This window comes from Carlito syrichta, unplaced genomic scaffold (genome assembly GCF_000164805.1).
Source record: "Carlito syrichta isolate Samal-C Ts95f unplaced genomic scaffold, Tarsius_syrichta-2.0.1 Scaffold135680, whole genome shotgun sequence".
NCBI lineage: Eukaryota > Metazoa > Chordata > Mammalia > Primates > Tarsiidae > Carlito > Carlito syrichta.
The window spans coordinates 69,107-87,598 of record NW_007079776.1 but is presented as its reverse complement, the minus strand read 5'-3'; the positions used below and the strand labels follow the sequence as shown (position 1 = coordinate 87,598).

The 18,492-nt window shown below is 57.8% G+C and overlaps 1 protein-coding gene across 1 annotated transcript in view; it reads left to right on the top strand.

The window, feature by feature from the left end:
- LOC103250906 (zinc finger MIZ domain-containing protein 1-like) overlaps nucleotides 1-18,492 on the top strand; it is a 76,178-nt gene that overhangs the window by 18,344 nt on the left and 39,342 nt on the right. Inside the window, exon 2 of the mRNA XM_021708267.1 lies at nucleotides 4,368-4,447. The gene's annotated coding sequence lies outside the window, so the exon portion shown is untranslated. The remainder of the gene's footprint in view (nucleotides 1-4,367; nucleotides 4,448-18,492) is intronic.

Genomic DNA, 18,492 nt, shown 5'->3' with positions numbered 1-18,492 from the left:
AGAGAAACACCATCAGAATGTTCTAGAAATTCAGGGAAGGGAACGATCACTTGGGGGTGGGGGACTCCCAGAGAAGGCAGCGTGGAGGAGGTGGTCCCTGGGCATCCAAGAATAGGACCCAGGGCTACAGTAAGCATGGTGTAGGCGGGGAGACAGCAGCTCCTGCCACTCAGTGTGGCCTCTGTCCTGCTGGACTGTGTCTTCATCTGTAAAGTGCGACCTTATACCTGGCGACAGGATTGTGCCGAGATGGAGGGGGGCTGTGAGAGCTGCCGGGTAGTTGAGAAGGAGCCTGGCAGAAGGGACAAGAGCCCTACAGGCTCAGAGGTGGCCTTAGTGTTACCCCTGCCCCACCATGGCGCCCTGGGTATTCCAGCCCCCTTCCCCTAACGGTCCGTGGGGAGGTCCGTGCTGTGCTCGGGTCAACATCCAGCTCTGCCAGAGCAGCCCGAAGCCTCCCTTGGTGGGTGCGTGGCTGGGACTGGAGGGGCCATTCAGGGCTGCCTGCCCTCCTGGCGTCTGGCTCCCCACCCCCAGCCTGTGAGGTCAGGGGACAGGTATTTCAGGAATGCAGGAGGCAGGCTGCCAGCCTGGTCTGGATAACCATGGGGTAAATATTTGCCTTGCTCCTGGAGCCAGGGCAGACACCAGGGAGAACAGGAGTCTATCCCTGGGGTCATATAAGGGGATGCATGCAGGGAGGGGGCCCTCCAAGGTGGGAAAACCCCTGTCACCCCGAGAGTCTGCTGGCCATCGACCAGCAGCTGTCTGGCCCGGGGGTAGCACAGCCCAGGTGCCTGAGGGTCAGTGTGTCGGGAATTGTTCAGCCAGGGAAGTGGCAGTGGGACCATGTAGCATGGGTGCCCTGTGACCATAGTGCTGATCCTTACTCTGCCTCTCATGATCTTGAGCCCTCTCCTCTCCCTGACTTGTATCTCACCGTGCCCTGAGCTCTTCTTCCATGACACCTGCGTCTGTACACCCCACAATGCCTTAGGCCTGACAGTCCCCTCCCCCAGCTTGAGGGGTGTCCAACACGGTGGCAAGAGTGCCTGGGTGCCTAGAGCCGCCTGGCTCTGAGCAGAACTGCTGAGCAGCTCCCAGGGCTGGGCAAGGGTCAGGCTCCCTGGCTGGTCACCCCTTCATGGGCAGAATGTGAGGCGGGCAGACTGCTTACTCACATCCCAGCTGCATTCTTTTTTTTGAGTTGGCGTCTCACTCAGTCGCCCAGACTGGAGTGCAGTGGCTGCCCCCGGCCACCGCAGCCTCGACCTGCTGGGCTCCAGCGATCCTTCTGCCTCAGCTTTCCAAGTAGCCGGAATTACAGGCATATGCTACCATGCCCAGCTGATTTTTTGATTTATTGTAGAGATGAGGGCTCGCCAAGTTGCCCTGGCGGATCTCGAACCCGCGAGCTCAGGCCATCCACTCACTTCAGTCTCCCAAATCACGGGATTACAGGCTGAGCCACTGAGCCCGGCTCCCAGCTGCATTCTTATGAGCTCCATATTAGCTGTGCCACCTCAGGAAGTTATAGAACCTCTCTGGACCTCGTATGGAACAGTTTCTACCTCCCAGCATTTCACTGGGATTAAAGACAATATCCCAGGCATCATCCACAATGAGGACTCAATTAAGGCAAGCCTCCTTGCCCCCCTTCTCTCTCCCAGTGGTCAGTCCAATGCAGGCTCACAGACCCCCGGCCAGGACCTGAGTTCAAATCCTATCACCCATACTTATCACTGTGTGACCTTGGACAAGTCCCTTCCCCTCACTGGTCTCAGTTTGTGCCTTCATACCAGCCTGACACCAAGGGGCCAGGTTGGCCAGGGCATGAGGCATGTGTGTGTGTACCATGAGCTGGGGCACCCCTGTGAGGCAGGAAGGGTGGACATGATCCTGGGGGCCTGGACGGTGCTCACTGAGTGAACAAGAGATTCCGGCTCTGACTTCTGTCTCAGCTGCCAAGATAATGATTTTTCTCCTTGTCAGCGGCTGTGCTAGCCAGCTTGCCTTTGGGAAGGGCCTAGCTATGGGTAGTAGGGAGGCGGGAGGCCCATTCAGTTTCCTCCTCTGTGAAATGGATCCATGAACCCAAAACTCTTTTTTTAGTTGGAGTCTCACTCTCGCCCAGGCTGGAGTGCAGTGGCACGTTCACAGCCACCGCAGTCTCGACGTGTTCTAGGCTCAGGCAATCCTTTCACCTCAGCCTTCCAAGTAGCTGGAACTACAGGCGCACACCACCATGCCCAGCTAATTTTTTTGATTTATTGTAGAGATGAGATCTTGCCAAGTTGCCCAGGTTGGCCTCAAACTCCTGGACTTGGGCAGACCTCTCGTCTTTGCCTCCCAAAGTTCTGGAATTACAGGTGTGAACCACTGCATGCCTCTCCAAAACTGTTTATATCCCCAAGGTGACCTGAATTTGGGGACTACCAGAGCCAGAGGGTCAGGATGTGGAGCCATGCCCTCTCCCTGTGTCTGGGGTGGGGACCCTGGGCCTGGATTAGGGAGCTTGGGGCTTAGGGACCTGGCACTCCAAGGGACCCAGAGCTGGCCCCCACGAGGTCACTCGTGCCTCAGCTGACAAGCAGGGAGAGCTGCTGTCGTGTCTGGCCCTTGCTGCATCACCCTGCACAGTCTGTACGACTCCCAGAGGGAGGTTTCCTCGTTATTCCTGTATCCCCTCCCACGGTTGAGGAAATTAAGGCAGAGAGAGGTCTACGAAATGTGTCCAAGCTGCATGTTTGGTATGAGGGTGAAACTAGGGCTTGAACCAGGTCCTTGTTAATACTGAGGCCCCCATCTTACCTCTAAGCCCCAGCACCTCTTGTTGAAGCCCTGGGCTCCCACTTCTCCCTGGAAGCCCCGTCCAGCCGCACAGTGAGATAGGGCTCCAGGCTGAGGCCCCCTGGACCCTCGGTGTGAGTGGAAGCCCTGCAGACCGCCTCCCTGCTGCTAGCCCAGGCCTCGTGAGAGATGTGCAGGCCTGCAGTCAGGCTTCTTGTTTCCTAGAGGTGGGAGCGCTGGCACAGGGACTGCTCCCGGCCTCACATCGAGCCCCTTCCTGGCCAGGCCTCAAGCTCAAGGCTCCACACCTCCCAGCCTGCAGCAGGGTCTCCAGGGAAGCCTGCCAGCCGGGCCTCTGGGTCTGCCCCTCCTGGGTTCCCTTGGGGCTCCGCAGAGGAGGTGGGCCAGCCAGGCCCCACACAGCAAGGAAGGCTGTGTGTCCCTTGCCCAGCACTCCGGCAGGTCCTGTGCTTCTGCTTGCTTCTCGTTCTCTGTCCTGAGCTCACGGGCTCAGGCCTGGGCCTGGAACAAACTCCCCACTGTTCTCCTGCCTTCTCCTGTCCCTCCGGGCTCTTCTCCTCAGCAGCCACGGGGTCCTCCCAAACTAGAACTGGAGTCATGTCCCTCAGCTGCCCAGCCGCTCCCATGGCTCCTGTCCACCCTCTCCTGGCCCTGTCCCCTGGTCCCCACTCACACCATCCACTCTCAAGTCCTCCGTTGGGCCAGGCTTTTTCCCCATGTTGGAGTCTTCGCACATGTTGTTCCCTCATCTCGGCTTGCATCTCTCTGGCTTGTCCTTCAATGTCACTTCCCCAAAGAAGCCACCTTGGAACTTGAGTCTCTGCTGTGTAACCCCTGTACTTACTCTTTCTGGCAAGCACTGCCTTTAATTTTGTGTTATTCTTTATCTATCTATCTATGTATTTATTTATTTATTGAGTTGGAGTTTCACTCTGTTGCTTAGATGAGTGCAGTGGCACATTCCTGGCCACCACAGCCTCAACCTGCTGGTCTCCGGCGATCCTTCCTCCTCAGCCTTCCTAGTAGCCGGAACTACAAGCGCACGCTACCACGCCCAGCTAATTTTTTATTTAATGTAGTGACAAGGTCTCGCCAAGTTGCCCGGGTGGGTCTCGAACCCACGGGCTCAGGCAGTCCACTCGCCTCGGCCTCCCAAAATGCTAGGATTACAGACTGAGGCGCCATGTTATTCTTAGCTCGTTGTTGAGTCCCCATATGGGCAGGGACCGCTGTCACAGCCCAGAGTGCTTGTTAAGTGTTTGTTGAATGAATGTGTGACTGCCAAGTACCTTTGTCACCATAGCTGCTTGGGTCCTCCCAGCAGCCTTGGGAGAGGCTGGAGCATGTCCACATCCCAGAGCAGGTGACTGCAGATGTGGAGTGCCGGGTTCTGTTTACCTCTGGGCTCCCTGTCATGCTTCTCAGGCTCCCCATCTGTCAGATGGGATGATACGGTTCTGCTGGCTGTACACTCTCCCGTGGGGTCAGGTGGTGGCAGGGTGGTCGGTGCTGGGGTCCCTCTGGGGAAACCCACTCATCACCCCTTCTCGTTGCAGCAGGATGGAGCTGGAGTGAGGTGGAGGGCTGCGAGCTGCTGACCGGCGCGTGGGACACTGGTGATTTGCGGATCACTGAGGTAGGTGTGCCACTGGATGGCAGGGGGCTGGACTGGATGCCTGTGGGAGGGGCAGGTATGTCCCCACGGGGGCACGGAGTGCTGGCCCCAACACACTGCACCTTTGGCCCGGGTCTCAGCCCTCGTGAGCGGGAGTGGCCGCCTCTGCTGGGATCTCATCGTGCCCCAAATGAGCCCTCCCCGTACCCAGCGCCAACCCAGTGGCCTCTTTGGCCTGGCCTTTCTCTAGGATGGCTGCCAGGGGTGGGGACTGAGGGATGTGTCTGGGAGAAGGGCGGGTCTGGGTCCCCAAAAGCCCTGCCTGCACAACTCTGAACCCTATGGGGGTATAGGCAGCTGCATGGGAAGAGGCCTGGGTGGGCCAGGACCTGCTGGCTAAAGTGGATGCAGGGCTGCCCCCTCTTTTGCCCATTCCTACAAACATGCGGAGATGGAGACACATGGCATGTGTTCACTGTGACCTGTGTGTGTTCTCGGTGCCTCAGTTTACCCATGCGTCAATTAGGCATGAGACAGCAGCACACCTGACACACAGCAAGCACTTGGGATCTGTCAGCTGTTTGACTCAAGTGTGTTGGGACCTTCCCTTCTATCCACACGCCTCCGTCTCCACCATCCTCTTCCTCCTGAGGGCCCATGAACGCCAAGGTGGACGCGAACTGCTCGCCCAGCCTGATGAGGGGTCCGGGCTCCTCAGGAAACTCCTGAGGGTACAGCAGATCCTGAAGACCGAGCCTCTCGGTGGAACCTCTGGCCTGCACACTGGCGTGTCTCATCACGGGGTGACATTTCAGGGTGGCTCACACTTGGCCCTGAGCCCAAGGGTGACCCCTGTCATCTCTGTTGACTTGCGCCTCTCGACCCTGGGATGATGCTTGCATGGGCCAGGGCCTTTGTCCCAAGGCACAATGGTGCTGCGGCCAACCTGGGAGAGGGAGTCTTGGCCCTGGTGGACTCACCCAGGGTGGGGATGGGCTGGCCTCAGTTGGGCTCTGGAACCAGGAAACCTTGCTCCACCTCCCTTCCTGCTGCAGGAAATTCCACTCCCTGCTCTCTGCTGCATGACCTTGGGCCAGTCCCTTCCCTCCCGTGAGAGTCAGTCTTCTCATCTGAAAATGAGGGTGATTATCCCAGCATTGCTGACAGGGCTGTTGTGAGGATGCTTAGAAGCCACGAATGTTTTTAAACGTTACAGCTTCGTGAGCGTCCACTGCGTGCAAGCACTCTGCTGCTTAAATACATATTTCTCCCCACAAGAGTCCCGTGAGGAGGTTGTTTAATGCCTTGTCCTCCAGAGGCTCAGCAGGCTTAAGAAACCCACAGAGCCGTGTGCACATGGCAGGGTGCGGATTGGAACCAAGGCCCACAGCGTTAAGCACCCCGCAATGCCTTGGGGACTGGGCCTGGGCCCCGGGGCAGGCCCCAGGTCGCTGCTCAGGAAACAACCTCCGTGTCTGCCTTGCAGCCTTTGCCTGCCCTCCAAGCCCGTCTGCCTGCAGGAGCCGGAGGGTGGCCCCCCCAGGCTGGTGGTCTGCCCCTCCCCAGTGGGGCCTGCCAGCAATCCGATAGGGATAAGGGAACCCACTGCCAATTGTCGGGTAACCTTTGAAATTCTCCTTCATGGTGGCTTCTCTTTTCGGATGTTTTTCAAGGTAATTCATTCCCTTTCCAGAAATTGCCAGTGGCGGAGCATTAGGCAGCTGGTAATTAATCATAGGAACAGCTTCCAGTTTATTCTTTAAAAAAAAAAAAGTGAGGAACAGAAAGCCTTGGTGGAAAAAGAAAAGAAAACCACTCCAAGGCAAGGGCGGTAATCAATACCTGGGTGTCCTAGAAACGGCCAGGGTGGGGACGGCGGACGCACAGCCTTCTCCCTCCTTCCCAGGGCTGGCAGGCTGTGGTGCCTGCGGCAGCAGCAGAAGGCTGTGCTCTTGCCCACCGGCTCCCTGTGTGGCTCTGAGGAGCAGCTGCCTCTCCCTGGACTCAGCTTTGCCACCTGTAAAATGGGTGAAGGGCAGGTGTTAGACCGGAACAGATTCCTGGGGGAGGGGCAGACATGTCCCCCTGGGGAACAAAGTGCGAACCCCAGCACACTGCACCCTTGGCCTTAGGCCTCAGCCCTCGTGAGTGGGAGTGGCCGCCCCTGCTGGGTCCTCATCGTGCCCCAAATGAACCTCCCTGTACCAGCACCCACCCAGTGGCCTCTTTGGCCTGGCCTCTCTCTAGGGTGGCTGCCAGGGGTGGGGACTGAGGGCTGTGCCCAGGAGAGGAGCAGGTCTGGGTCCCCAAAAGCCCTGTCTGCACGACTCTGAATCCTGTGGGGTTGTGGGCAGATGCGATGGAAGAGGCCTGGGTGGACCAGGACCTGCTGGCTGAGGCGGATGCAGGGCTGCCCCCTCTTCTGCCCATCCCCACAAACGAGTATCAGATGACCCCTGTTTACTCCACCGCCTAACACCTGGCACACGAGGTAGTTGCCATTGGTGTTTGATTAATTGCGTGAGCAAATTCCTTTTGGGTCCCAATTTTCTGTCATCAGTGAAGGAGGTGCTGCTGGCTACAGGACGTTGTTTCTCTAGCTCTGTTACGATCTGGAGTGACAGTCAGGGTGATGGACCCATTCTGTCTGTTTCTAAACTCACAATGAAAGGACAGTCTTGCCCAGTGGACTCTGTGGCGACCCTTGGTGGCGACCACACTGTCTCTTTGGTATCCGCACGTTCAACTTGCCAAGAGTCTGAGCTGTCTAGAGATTTTTTGTTAAAGCTGCCTTCCAGGGAGGTTGTGAGTTTCTCGTCACTACAAAGTATGTAAGCTGGGATTGGGGCTGCACGGGGCATGTGGGTAGTGGACTGGGGGGCTTGGGGCATCCCTAGGCATCTAGGAGAAAGCATGAGGCTCTCCAGGTAGGCACTGGGGAGGCAGGATGGGCAGGGAGGGAGGGCTGGAGGAGGCACATCCAGGCACAGGAGGTCGATGCTTCACTGCCTGCTTCCCCTGACAGGCCCCACTGCAGGGACATCAGGACACTGAGCAGGGTCAGGGGAAAGACCCAGGCTCCCCGTCCGGTGGTGAGGGGAGAGTAGCATACAGGCTGTGGTTGGGTAGAGAGTGTAGGGAGTGGAGAGCCTGTCTGGGAGCTGGAGGCCTCAGGCCCAGGCCTGACCTGCTGGTCCGTCTGGGGTCACCTCAGCAGCTCTGTCCCCTCCCTGGGATTGGGTCAGGAAGGCAGGAGATGGGGAGCATATTCTCCAAGGCTGTCTTCTCCAGAGAGCCCCCTCCCCCGCCCAGGTGGCTCTGCATAGGGGCCAGAGCTAAGCCTGACAAACCCAATCTCCCTCTTGACCCTACTGTGGGGTCAGAGTTCCCCACCCAAAGCCCCAAGACCAGCAGTACGCCCTGGAGGCTCCGGGAAGTTCAGGGCTTCTAGAGAGAGACGAGGGAGGGTGTGCGGCTGTGCCTGCGTTTGTGTGTGTGTGTGTCTGTGGTGAGGATGTGGGTGTGATCATTCAGGCTGGTGTGTGATGCTGTGTGAATACTGGTGAGACCCCTCTACTGATGTACCAGGACACCCCCCCCCGTGTGTGCACCGGCTCCACATTCACACTGTCCTGGGGGCCCCACTGACCATGAGAGAGCTGACTGAGGAGCAGGATGGGGGGCCAAAGGTGGGCTCTGGAAGGGCCCCAGAGGGGGAAGCATCCAGGCCTTGAACTCTTACCTGCGCTTCACAGCGGGAGGTCCTGACTGTGCCGTGGTCTGGACCTTGTGGCTTGGGAGGTCATGCTGCCCGCCTTAGACTCATACCCACAAGTCTCCGGCCTGAAGCCTCTGGGTGGGCCCAGCTGGTCCCCCTGGGCAGGCCGGCTGTGCTGGGGAGTCCTCTGCGCAGCCAAACTTAGCTTGGCACTAGTCATTTCTTTACTTCTGTCCTTGGCTTTCCGGCCCCAGCTCAGCTGTGTGTACTGCCTGGTGCTCTGGGCGGGCCGGGGCACTGGTTCTGTCTTGCGTCTCTCTGCCTCTCCTGTGACTGTCTTTGTCCCTGCCTCTCTTGTGGCTCTCTCCTGCCCGGCTCCCCTCTCTTCTCACACCCCCCCCCCAGCAGCCTCCCCTCATGTGGCCTCCCTCGCCATGGGACCTCACCTCAGTCTCCTGCCCTCAGAGCTGCTCCCTGCCAGGCATCCCCATAGCACGTCTGCGCCCTGTCATCGCCTTCTGACGTCCCCAAGGGAGAACCTCCTGGCCTCCCAACCTGCCACTTTCGCCTTGTGTATCCAGCCCTAGCCAGTACGCCGACTGTCTCCCGTCCTGCTCTTCAGAGGCGTCCAAGGCAGCACCCCACACCCCGTCTTCCCAGAGGCTGTGATCTGTGTGTGTCCAGGCAGTGGAGGCAGGCGCCCATGCTTTTCCATGACCCACCATGCCAGCCAGCTCAGCTAGGCCGGTGCAAGCTGAGAGCCACCCCCGTGGCTGCCCCGTGCCGTCCGGGGCCGACGGACCACTGGCCATGGGCTGGGGCCCAGAAACGGGGGTGGGGGGCTGCGCCCACTAGCAGGGCAGCCGAAAAACTGGCATTTCCCTCCAGCATTAATGAAATTCCTGCTATAATTAGAAGTGAGGTGTGCAGAGCTGGCTGCCTGGCGCGAGCGTTTGTGTGCTCATGAATAAATAAATTGTCCCCTCCCAAGAGCTGGGGTGGGCTCCCAGAGAAGTACGGGTCTGGAGGGGCTCCGTGGCCTGAGACGTAGGCCAGAGGCCCCACCACTCACCTGGACATCCTCGGGGGCTCCCTCGGTCTCCGGCCCTGGTCCCAGTCTTCCTGGAAGTGCCTGCTGCGTGCCCACCCTACTCTGCCTGGCATTCGAAGCCGCCGCCATCTGGCCTCTGTTTGCAGTCACCTCACACGCTAAGCCTTCTGCTTGTGCCCTGGGCTTCCACTCCACCACCCTGCCCTGTCCCAGCCTCCTCACTCCTCCCCGCTCTGCCCTCCTTCTCCCACCGCAGCCCCTGTGGCCACGTGGCTTCGTTCTTTGGAAGCCTCCTCGGGCCGAACCTGCTCCCCCACGGCCTCCACCTCCCGGAGGCCCTGAGCACCGCTCCCAAACGCCTCTCCCAAACTCTAGACTCTTTCCTCGGAGCCGTTCATGCCCTTTCAAGTGTGAGTCATGCTGCTCGCCGGGCCCATTTTCATTTTGTGTGGATGACATATCGGGATGGTCATATATGGGGCACACAGGGCAGGTCACAGACACTTTTTTCATACCGAGTCTTTGGAATCTGGTGTGTGTTTAACACGTATACCACATGGCAGCCTCCACTGCCCAGTCAGAAGCACAGAGCAGACCTGGAGGGTTTCCCATCCCCACTCTCTTGGTAGGGAAACTGAGACGGGGGAAGGAGATGCTGCAGATGACAGTTTGCAAAGCGCTTGCTCTCTCTGTAGACGAGGCTGCCGCTGTCCTGCAGGACAAAATCAGAAACCGAGCCACGTTGCGCTGACCATAAAGGCACATCGAGGCAGGCAGGACCATGGTTGGAACCCGTGTAAATAGAGGAGTGACCAGATGAATGGTTCGTTTCCCTCCCCGCAGCCCCCAGTGGACCCCAGAGCTCAAGGACTGCCCCTCACCTGATCCCCGAACAGGCTCCAAGGCAGCTGTCACGGGCTGTGTGGGCCGGCCCCGCCCCTCGTCTCTCCCAGCATCCTGACAGCTGGCACACACCCTAGATGGAGGCTCCGAGCCCCTGTCCCTCCCGGGAGAGGAGGACACCCTGCCTGCCACCCTCCCACATTGGCCAGCCCAGCCTGAGTTGCCGAGGTGCCCAAAGGGTGTGTGCTGCCCACTCAGGTCTCCCTGAGGTGGAGGATGCCTGGGGCGGGGCCAGCCAAGGGCAGGAAGGAAAGCAGGGAGTCACCTTCGGGAGCCTGGTGAACCCTGGAGGGCTTCTTCTGAGGTGGAGCGTACCCTAGGAGCCCGGCTGGCAGCAGAACAGCCCCTCCAGAGCACTCCACCCTCCGGAGCTGATTTTCTTCTTTGTTACCCACAAGCCCCCACAGCCGCACTTGGCTGCATGCTCCATTTACAGTCGGCCTCTCTTGTTTGTGCTGCACAAGTGGGGTAGCGGGAGTCACAGAAGGTTCAGGTGCCGGGCTGGGCTCCCTCCAAGGGGCCTGCCTCTCCCACTAGCAGGGGTTGTGAAGCTTGAGAGGGTACTGACCAAAGCCTCCTTCCTTTCCCCAGCCCAGTGAGATGCCTTCTTCCCTCCTTCAGCCCCTGTGGCCTTTCCTTGTCTCTGGTCCTCCAAGCCAGCCATCTGCTGTCTCCCCGTTCCTTGAAGGCTCAGAGCAGGCTCTGAACCATGTCCCCAGCACAATTCCCGGCACTCCCATGCTGAAAGGCACCGGGAAGCCACCCAACCTGTGCACCCTCTGCTTCTTCTGGCAACAGGGTTTTGTCTAATGTGCCAGTTATTTCTGAACTTGGTGGGCTGTGTTAAGAAGGATTCTGAGGCTGCATGCAGACTCTGTGAGGAATAGTGTCATGCACTACATGGCACGTGTTTGCCCTCTCTGCTCCACTCCCTGGGCGTGGGGTCCACACAGTGGGTTTCTCAACTCAGGGCTGTGGCCAGTACAGGAAAAGGGAAGAAGGAGGACCTTAGTGTGGTCCCCACAGGCGTCCATCCACCCTGGCTGCGGGGCGAGCCGGGCCCCAGAGAACCTTCCAGAGCCCCTGGGGAACTGACTCGTTGATGGGAAGCTGGAAACGTGTGGTCTCTGCACTTTTGGAAGCTTTTCCATCACATCTGTGTCTCGCGTTAAGTGCTTCTCACCCTTCTTCAGTTCCGGTTTGGGAAGCAGCATATCTTGCCTCACAGCTGTTCCGGGACCCTCCACTGCCTCCCGGAGGCATCTTTGGGGGCCTTGTTCAGAGCCCGTGGGAACAGCTCTGCTCCATAACCTCTGTGGAATGCTCCGTGGTGCCACCTCCATCTGGCCCACCCTCCAGTCAGTGGGGCAGGCTAGCGTGAAACAGCCTCGGCTGGGTGGACCCTGCCGCTGTCCATCGGCCCCGTCCTCACCCAGACTCCCCCACACAGCCCCCACCCCTGCCCTTCTCATCGCCTGGGGAGCCAACTCTCTGTGCCCACTGTCTCTGTCCCCAGCAGATGCCCATCAGGTAGAGGCTCCTAGCCACCTCCTGCCCCGCGGCTCCAGGGTGGCGTAGGATTGAGCCAGGAGGACTTGGACGAGCTAGAAACTAACCTGGAACATTTTTCTCCGTCCTTGCATCCTGTAGCCAGCTTAGCCTGTCCCCAGCCCCAGCCCCAGGAGGGCTGGCATAGGTCACCTCATGCCTGCCCACAGCTCCCCAGCTGCTGCCCGGACACCTCCATTGCTGGAGAGCTCACCACACACGACTTCTCTCGTGTCAGTTCAGTGTGATAAAGGATGCTGTTTGGCATGTGGTCGAAGTGTGGGTTTTAGGGACAGACAATTCCGGGTTCAGATTTCTGCTCTGCCGCCTATCAGCTGAGTGAGTCTGGACAAGTTAGCTCATCCTTGACTTCCTCATCTGGGAAGTGGGAACAGTCCACCCACCGGGAAGGGTGAAATGCAGCAAGAGCTATCAGTGCCCTATCCCCTCTGTTGGCAGCTGACCTGGGAGATGCCTTCTACCCTTCCAAAGGAGCACCTGCTTGAGATTGGCATTCGTTAGCTCTACCCAGATACTTCCCTCCCCAGAGAAACTTGACCCCAAGGTTCTCTCTCTCTCTCTCTCTTTTTTCTTTTATTTGAGTCAGGGTCTCACTCTGTTACCCAGACTGGAGTGCAATGGCACAATCATGGCTCACTGTAGCCTCAGTTTGCTGGGACTACAGGCAATCTTTTCACCTTAGCTTCCTGAGTACCTGAGACTTACAGGCGCATGCCACTACACCCGACTAATTTTTACTTTTTAAATTTATTGTAGTGATGAGGTCTCGCTATGTTACCCAGGCTGGTCTCAGACTCCTGGGCTCAAGCAGTCCTCCCTTCTCTGCCGCCCAAAATGCTGGGAATGAGTCACTGCGCCCTCCCCTCTGTCCTCTCTCCTCTCTTGAGCTTCCAAGTGGGAACTCCTGGATGACATTTCAGTATGGGGACATAAGGGTTTCCCAGGTCTGCCAGCGCCTGAGGCCACCTGGGTGCCTGTTTAAATGCAGATTCTCGGGCACCTCTCCTGGAGTCTGATTCTGTATGTCTGGAGCTGGGCCCAGGCCTCTGAATTTTTTTTCTTTTTGACTTGGAGTCTCACTCTGTCACCCAGGCTGGAGTGCTGTGGCACACTCACAGCCACTCCAACGTCGACCCACTGGGCTCCAGAAATCCTTCTGCCTCAGCCTTCCAAATAGCCGGAACTACAGGCATGCGCTACCACGCCCGGCTAATTTCTTTTTATTTATTGTAGAGACCTGGTCTCAAACCCACAGACTCAAGCAATCCACTCTCCTTGGCCTCCCAAAGTGCTATGATTATAGGCTGAGCCACCGAGCCCAACCCAGCCTCTGAATTTTTAACAGATGCCTCCACATAATACCTGTGATTGGGCCAACCTGGGACACACTAGTGCCTGCAAGGGACGTTGTTCTAAAGTCAGGGCCCTGGATGGTGTCACAGCCCCACGGGGTGAACTTGGACCTGTCCCTCTCTGGGGCCCAGTTTTCACGCTAAGAAACCAGGGGTTTGTATGACCTGTCAGGGCTCTTGCTGCTCTTAAGACTCCACAATAGTCAGACAGACATTCCGCGATGTTCAACTCTGCCCGGCTCCCTGGGGCAGGTCTGTAGGTTCTCAACCCATCCCTTGAGTATCCGGCTCTGCAGCTTCCTCACTGCCTCTGAGCCCCAGGGGCAGAGAAGCTGCCCCCGGGTGTGACTTGCCATTTAGCGGTTGTTCCCTTGGGCCCTCTGGACAGCCCTGACTCTGAAGGCATTTTCTGAGCCCACCTCAGATTCAAGATTTTTTCTGTGAGCAAAGCTGGACCAATAACCTGCAGCTAATGAGGGGAGTAGGGTGGGGTAGTCAGAGTGGAGGGTCTCCTCTGGGTCCTCTGTCTCCTCTGAGGAACCTTGGAGCTTTATTAGTTAACACACGTGGACACCTGCAGCGTCAGAACTAAAGAATGGCCCCGTGGAGCCCTTTCTTGTTACAGACAGAGAAACTGAGGCCCAGGTGAAACATGCTTGCAAGTTGTGCAGGGAGACAGTGGGGAGCACTTTGACCACCTCATGGCTTACTGCTTACTGTCTGGTGTCTGGGCTGCCCGCTGTCGCCCCCCCTTGGGTGGTCCCTCTGTGATAGACAGCCCCAGCAGACTTTAGCCCTGGGGAAACACAGGGCCATCTCGGGGCAGATTCAAGGGACTTCCTGCCCTGAACACTGTTCCCTTCTCTAACCCGCACCGGCAGCTTAGATCAACAGCCGGCTCCTGGCCCCTGGTCCTCCCACACCAGCCAGGGCAGCCCCCATGGATGGTTTCCAGGACTATCCATGCACAGGACAAGGAGCTCCAGAAATGAAAAGGCTCTCAGGCTCCTCACAGCCTCCCACCTCCACTCGCTGGTGCCCAGGGGACTTAATCAGCAGAGGTGCAGAAGCTGGCCTGTCCTAATGAGACCTCATCCGAGGCACCTGGGCCCTGGCAAGTGACAGAGAAGAAATTATTCACTGCCGGGGACTTCACTCCCCACTGGGATGATGTCCGGGTATGGGCTTCAGGTCCGGGCTGCACCAAACCTCCTGGCCGCTGGCTTCTTGCATCTTGGGTATCGGGCCCGTGTGGGCAGCTCTGTCTCCTCCCCAGGCTGGGAGCCCCAGCTGGGTCCTCAGCTCACAGCTGGTGCCTGGTCCAGGACCCACCCCCAGGCCTTTGTCCACATCAGTTCCCCCTCACCCTGCCCCTGCACTTTCCGTCTGCACCCGGTAAGGCAGCAGGTTTTAGTAAGTGCCCACTGTCTGTGTGGGCCTGGGCTCAGCTCTTGGGGACACAAGGAAACAGAAGACCGGTGCCAGTCCTGACAAGCTCACCAGCCAGGTCACAGTGTAGGCCATGTGCAGGAACAGAATTCGTGACCTGCAGTGTCCAGAGGGGACATGTTGGGATCAAAAGAGGAGGAGTCATTGGAGAGTGAGGGTCTGTGGAAGGCTTTCTGGAGGGGGCTGATTGGAATGGATTGACACTAAGAACATCTCCAGGATTTCAGGTGAGGCTGGGGGCTAGAGCAGGTGATGGTGTTTGGGCACACATCAGGCCCTCTCCTGGGATGGGAGACAGGGAAGCCTGCTGGGCAGAATGAGGATGGAGCCCTTCTGTGGCTGCATCATGGACCGTACGCCTGTTAAGAGGGTGACCAGCACAGAGGAGCTGCTCCCGAAGGGTGGGCAGGAACAGCAGGCAGTAGGCACTCAATAAATGCTGACCGAATGCAGGATATGAAACATACACTCACGGGTCTGTGAAACAACTAGAACCCAGGTCAGGAGGCAGCAGGAACAGGGAGACGGTGCGAGGCAGAGCTGAGCGCAGCCTAACTGGTCGGAACCCAGGGGAGCAGGTGCCCCCCAGGGCGTCTAGCCAAACCGCAGGTAGCCCTTCGAAAGGCCCAGCACGGCATCTGACCCAGCAGGGATTCAGTGGAGGAGGGCACCCAGGGCCTGGCGGCAGGGCGGTGGGAGCCGCCCGTGGGCCCATTTGAATACGGTATTTGGCATGTGCCCTGGGCAGACCCGCCTGTCCTAGAGCCTCTTGAACTAGAGGAAAGCGGCTGCCCGTTTCACGTCTGTCACTGGAGGCGGAGAACAGGCGAGCCACAGGGCCCTTTGAGGGCAGCAATCAGGATCACAGTGACAGCGGTAACAGCATCGGCAGTCTGTGCATCATCTTGATCCCAGTGACACCCAGGGAGGTGGGGACCAGTGTGTCTCCCTGCTATGGTTGAGGAAACTGAGGCAGAGGGAGGTGAGGAAAACAACTGGACTCTCCAGGTGGCAGAAGCAGGGTAGGAGCTTGAGTCCTCTGACCCTGAGCTCACACAGATTGGCCTCTCACCCAACCTGAGGGGTGTCTCGGGCATCGGATCCCAAGGGCCACAGTCCTGTCTTTAGACGGGAGGAGGAAAAGGAGGATGCCATAAACTCTCTGGAAAATCATTTCCGGTTTTCCCTTATCGATGTTTACCCAGGCCCTTCTGGAACGTTCCTGGCTCCGCGAGAAAGATGAACGCCCAACAGCTAGAGAATGGGCCCTTCCCCCAGTCGGTCTTTTGTAACAGAAGTAAATTATCTGCCAGCTTTGGTGCCTGGCAGTTTGATAATTCAGGTGTTTAAATGGTAATGACTGTGGGGCCGGCTGGGGGGGGATGTCAGGAGTCAGATGGGAGATTCGACAGGAATTAAAGGCGCTTAATCCCAGCACAACGTGACTTTTCCGCATCTGCTGGCTCTGCACCAAGCATGAGCTGACTCAAGACACAGGGTTCCATCACCTGGACTGGGGCTGGGTTCCCTGGGCCATGTGGGGCTTGCCTGGCCTCATCAGAGGACTTGGGCTGAGGAAATCCTCAGGAGGTGGTAGCTTAGAGGCTCTGAGAGCAAAAGGGTCAGAGGGCAGTCTGCAGACCCCCTTGCCAGGAAACCCCTCAGTCCTCAAAGGACAGCCTGCTGCTTTATTGGGAGCTGGGGGGGTTCCTTGGAAAGTAGTGAGAATTTTAGATTATATCTCAGTCAGGTGTGGTGGCTCATGCCTGTAACTCAGCACTTTGAGAGGCTGAGGAGGGAGGATCACTTGAGACCATGAGTTCAAGACCAGCCTGGACAACATAGCAAGACCCAATCTCTACAGAAAATTTAAAAAAGAAGTTAGCCAGGCATGGTGGCACACCCCTGAAGTCCCAGCTGCTTAGGAGTCTGAGGCAGGAGGATCTCTCTAAGGCCCAGAGATAGGGAAGGGCTTATGTGAAGAGGCCCGGGTCCTTGCAGATCACTTGACCCAGGATGCTGCAGCGAATTATGATCACACCCCTGCATTCCAGCCAAGTGACAGACTGAGACCCCGTCTCTTAAGAAAATAAAAGAAAAGAAAACTGTGCCTTGCCCAGCCAGGATTTAAGATCCAGCCTCTGCTGATAATTGCTATGTTATCCTGCCTTGTGTGTGAGAGAGAAGGTGTATGAGAGTATGTTTTGTGTGCTGGGGGACTCTTATTGGTAGTTGTATTAATTAGCACTTGCCTCGGTTATCTAATTTAATCTTCATAAAGGTCTGTTTTGAAAATGAGTAAACTGAGGAACAGAGAACTTAAGTAACATGCTCATAGTCACACAGCCATTAGGAGGTGAACCAGGCTCCATCTAACTTTCAAACCTGAGCCCTCAGCCAGACCCAAGGCACTAAGCACCGGCCCCGCGCTCTCCAGAGGCAGAGGAAGACCGGAGGCAGCTTCTTGGAGGCCATGTTGGCTTGTTTCCCATGGACCTGCTCTGGCGACCTGCTCCCCCGACCTTCCAAGGCTCTTCCTCACCCCCAGGGCTTCCTGGAGGTTCAGGTGCCTAGCAGGGCACTTTCCAGATTCAGCAGGAATTGCTGACGTGGCCGGCACAGGTTGCAGCCACCAGCTGTGGGCCAGGCCTGCCCGGGTCAGGTTGCAGCTTCAGAGCCCAACGTCCACTGGGGCAGTTCTCAGCCGGCTGGGGTCAGCCTCAGGGACCCTGGGGACATGCAGCTCCCGCCAGCCCATGGACACTAGGTGTTGGCTCCAGAGGGCAGGTCAGAGGAGTGGTATGGGATGAGGCTTCACCAGCCATCGCACCTCCACCAGTTGGGCCACGGGGAGCCAGTTGAAGGTTCCAGTTTGCAAACGGACACTGTCATTTCTCCATGAGCTTTCATGGAGACCAAGCACAGTCAGCATAGTGGATCCTCTCCCCTGGGTGCTGGCAGGGAAGGGACGCTTGAGTAGGGAATCCCCTTTGTAGTGGAGACATCCCTTTGCAAGGCTGGCCTTTACCATCCAAGCCCAGTGGGGGTGGGGCTTAGGAGAGTTCAGAGTTCACTCAGAAACGCAGGTGGGGTGGGTGGATGGGAGGGGCCCCAGAAACCTTTACCGCACACACGTTCAGCTAAATGGGGCATCCTGGAGACACTGGATGTTAGAGGCTAGGGCTTCTGAGGCTGGGGGAAACTGAGACCCAGAGATAGGAAGCGGCTTATGTGAAGAGGCCCGGGTCCCTGCAGAGAAGGCTGCAGCCTCTTCCCCTGGGGCCGGCCCTCCCTGGGGGTTGCCTCCTCCCGTGTGTGTCTCCGAACCTCCTCCTCGGGCCTCTCCTCGAGGGCTTGAGCCAGACAGGAGGGAGAAGGGTCCGTGTGTCAGGAGGGTACCTCCCAGGCCCTGCAGCTGTAGAGCAAGGGGTCTCCAGGGAGACCTTGGGGCTTCGGGGGCCCCGTGGCCTGTCTCTCTTGTTCTAGACATTGACATTGTGGCACTCAGACAGGGAGGGAGACCCCTGCCCGCAGCACGTCTTACCCAGAGCAGCCTGCCAGGGCGCGGGACTGCAGCATCCACAGCGTGCCCTGCCTGCCTGCTTCTGCCACGCCACCCTCAGGCTTCTGGGCCGCCCTGCCTGCCCGTCTGCCTCTGCCCTGTGCTGTCTCCTGAGGGGGCCCTCCTCTTGCGACTGTTCCTTCGCTGCCCATGTCATCTGTCTGGGCTCGTGTCTCTCTTCTGTGTGTCTGTCCTGTCATAGCAGGTGCTGTCCAGCCAGGGAGCCCGTGTCATAGTGACCTTCTCTCTGTCTCTGGGCCTGACTCTATCTTGGTGCGGGTTTGTCCCTGAGTACCTCTCTCGACGGTGCCCTCTTTCTTGGAGGGTCTCTCGCTCTTCTCTGGGCATATGTGTGCATGTATATGTATATATATATATACACACACACATATATATGTGTATATATACATATATATGTGTATATATATATATATATATATATATATATATATATACACACAT